The sequence below is a fragment of the Mastomys coucha genome, unplaced genomic scaffold, assembly GCF_008632895.1.
Source record: "Mastomys coucha isolate ucsf_1 unplaced genomic scaffold, UCSF_Mcou_1 pScaffold6, whole genome shotgun sequence".
Classification (NCBI taxonomy): domain Eukaryota; kingdom Metazoa; phylum Chordata; class Mammalia; order Rodentia; family Muridae; genus Mastomys; species Mastomys coucha.
Window position 1 is genome coordinate 17,898,643 of NW_022196912.1, and position 4,051 is coordinate 17,902,693.

A 4,051-nucleotide genomic window follows, 5' to 3' on the forward strand; every position below is an offset into this window, starting at 1 on the left:
GTATTCAACGAAAACCTCCCCTGTGTAGATTTATTTAGAACACATATGCCTGAACAAACATCCAACCTTTGATTTAGTGGTAAGAGATGCTGTTTATAATTATGTTCATAAACTTTCTGTGTTGTTTTCAACAGTCCACACCATATTGCAGATACTCAAACATCTACTATAAACTATGGATTATTTAGTGCCATGCTTGGCTGAACCATACCTCTTTCATTAATTAAAAATACATCAGTGAAGCCCCACATGCGAATGACATTCATGGATTAAAGAGAGATTCTTAAAGAGAGATTAACTGTAGCATTTTCTTTGACCCTGGTATACATAGAAAACAATTCAGAATAACTTTTATGTTTCAAATTTGGAAAGGACATACATTTTAAAATAGGGACATGGAGAAACATTTTATATTAACTAGAAAAGCTCACAACTTAGGCAAGTATTATAGCTCAGTGATTGCTCCCAAGCCTGAGGACCTGAGTTCAAGTCCCCATATTCACATGGTAGAAGAAAGAACTGACTCTACTCCCTTGACTTCTGACCTCCATAAAATGTGTGATTATATGTTCACAAGTCCCTTACAGATGGTGTGTGAAATGAACACTTAGACTTGAACTCACATTCATTCTTTTGTAGCAACTTTCCAAATGCTAAGATTATGGATATGAGCCATAATACTTCTCCAACTGCTAGATGAGTTTTACCAGAAAAAAAAAAATTGGTATTTTGGTAACAATATTTTATACTTTTATCATCTTCTGGGAGAAATGCAGACACTCTTGCTGGTTTATTAACACATCAAATCTATTCTGTTATGATTCAAACAAATATTCAAACATTAGAAAATGATAAATTTCACCTCTTTTAGATGACAGAAGAAGTATAAAAACCCAGACTGTTTCTACACTCTAACACTTTACATTCAGAAGTGGCAGGTGTTGTCTCAGGCTTCTTGTTTGCATTTTCAAAATAAAACAAGATTGTAAAGCTGAAATCACTTCTTCTAACCATATATAAGGTGTTCATCTTTATGAATACTTTTAAATTTGTTCATACAATATATTTGATGATTTCCCTTCCCTCAAGTCCTCCCAGATCTTCCCTACCAACAAATCTAACTGTCTTCATCTTTTTTCCTCCTTCCCTTCTCTCTTCCTCCTCATAAAACACACACACACACACACACACACAGAGAGAGAGAGAGAGAGAGAGAGAGAGAGAGAGAGTCACACATAGAATCTATTTTGTATTGGTCAACTACTCTTGAGCACAAAAAATCCTATTATGGAATGTGGTTGATCTATCTGGTGTCCACTCCATTGCAAATATACTGATATTACCCCTCTGAGCATGTATCAATTACAAATGGTGTCTTGGTTAGTGATGAGACTTTGTGCTCACTTCAACTTTCCACTGCTAGGATTTTGTCTGCTTTAAATGTATGCAAATCTTGTAAGTTCATAAGCTCTGTTCATAATCAGCTCTGTTATAACTAAAAAAAAAAAAAAAACCACTGCTTCCCTGGAGTATCATTTTTCTGCTTTTCCTTATATGGAGTCTTGAGGAGTTGGTAAAAGACATTGCACTTATGGCTGTGTATTTTGCATCCTTTCTGCAAATCCAGTTGTGACTCTCTCTATTAAAGTGTTAAATTCCATCTACTTCAATGAGAAGATTCTTTGATGAGGGTTGACTAATACACTGATCTCTAGATATACATTATTAGGACATATAGTCATATGTCATTAGGAGTCATTGAGTTGATGTGTTAATTTAACAGACTACCAGTAGTAGGTTTTATTTTGCTAAGCCCTGGTGACCTACCTAGACTTAGGTTCTTGACCTCATTAGCATCATAAGGTTTGTGTTCCATATCTTGGCTTTAAGTCCAATATATTATGGTTGGCTACTCCCATAACTTTTCTGCCACTATTATATCAGTATATCTTTCAGGCAGTTTGCTGTTGTAGGTTACAGGGTTAGTAGCTGGGTGAAACAGTTGTGATTACCTTTCTCATAATGTATATAGTACCTGCCAGCACTATGGATGTTAGTCTATCTGTATGTAACTTCTTGAACTGTTTTTTTTTTTTTTAATAATGATCAATGTGCTTGGACTTGCATTTGATACTAGGTATGTGGAAATTTCTCTATTCAAACAGACAGAAGAGACAAGCTTAAATTCATTACTCAGATGTGTTTCAGCTACTATCTTCATATCTGTGGTGGTTGTGCCTAACAGCAAGATTCTGTGTTATCTATCAAAATTTTAGGGATTTTAGTGCCTTCTGGTTTGGACCAAAAAATCATTGCTAATCTACCTTGTTTTTCAAATAGTCACACTCTTTTTATAATTATCCTATACTTAAATATTGTGTATCTCCTATTCTGAAGTTGTTTTCTACAGTTAGCTTGGAATTGTTTGAAATGCAACTTCTCCACTTTTGTCCTCAGCATACTCATAGGTAGGGATACAACTTTATTTAAAAGATTCTTCTAAGTTTGTAAATATAAGAACCTCAAATTTATACAACTCTTCCTCAGAATTTTAAATGTCCTGGAAGCTCCTCATGGAATCATGCATTTTCTCTAAGGTGTGTAAGTGTGTGTGTGTGTGTGTGTGTGTGTGTGTGTGTGTGTATTTTATTGTTGTTTTGTTGTTGTTATCGAGAAATCAACAGGTGAATGTCTTAAGAACTCTAAGTTTATGTGTAAAATGGATTCAAGAGGAGCCAACAGAAGGCAATAATATTTCTCAAAAAAAATCTAGCATAATAGCAGGGGACAACTATTGTCTGAATGCTGTAAGGTTTTCTGAAATATTCTCCCTTGTCTTTCACCAACATTTTCTTTCCCCTTAAGTATTGCCAGTTACCAACTTTGACATCTGTGGGGTGGGTAAACTGAGGCAGCTGATGGGAGTCAGTGTTTAGAGCCACTGACTGCAATTGGTCCAGATACAGATGGGGGCTGCTGCCTATAGGAGCCAGTAATTAGAGAAATTACAGGAGACTTTTCTTTGAGGGAACAAAGCTTAATTTAGTGAGGCCAGCAGTCCCTGTGTCCAGTAAAAATTCTGAACTCTTTTAACTCCTTTAGTTCAGCAAGAAAGAGAAGGCAAAAGAGAAAATTCACACACACACAAACACACACACATACACACACACACATACACACACACACACACACACACACTGTGTGTATTATACCAAAAGGCAGAGTCCAACAACTTTATACATACAAATACATACATGCATGCATTAAGACAGACAGACAAATGGACAGACATATACAGTCACATACATACATACATAGAATGGATGGAGCAAAGCTCCAGCAAGCAGGTTCCAAGCATTTCATACATACACATATGTATATATACACATATACACATACACACATGTTCCTAGTAGTTGAATGGAGCAGAATTCCAACACACTGTCACATAAGCTTTACATATATATATATATCCATACATATAGGTGATGGATGGAAGGAACAAAGTTCCAACACATACACACACACACACACACACACAAACACACACTATTGGAGGGTCGAAGGATCAATGTTCTAACAACTGTATTCTTTCTCCTATGTCTTATATGACCCAACAAAATCTCTCAAGATGTATGAAATAACATTTTTTATATTTTTCTAGTGAATGACTATGAAAAAAACAATATGTTCCCCAATACCTTTATAAGAAATAATGTTACTTAGTACAGGTAAAGAAAACAAATTATTTCCAAGAATGCACATACATTCATAACCAAGCAGCTTGTTATAGATTAGCAAAGTATAAGTGAGCAAGATAGTTCTCTCCTCTAGTTTCTCTTACTGGCAGGCAGAAATTTGTGGTTACAGAAAGGATTAATTATTGTATTATTCATCATTAAAATTAATCTCATAAGAATCTTAAAAGAATCACAAGTCTAAACTTTTATATAAAAAAACCTCACACCAGTGAGAATGGCTAGGATAAAAACTCAGGTGACAGCAGATGCTGGAGAGGTTGTAAAGAAAGAGGAACATTACTTCATTGCTG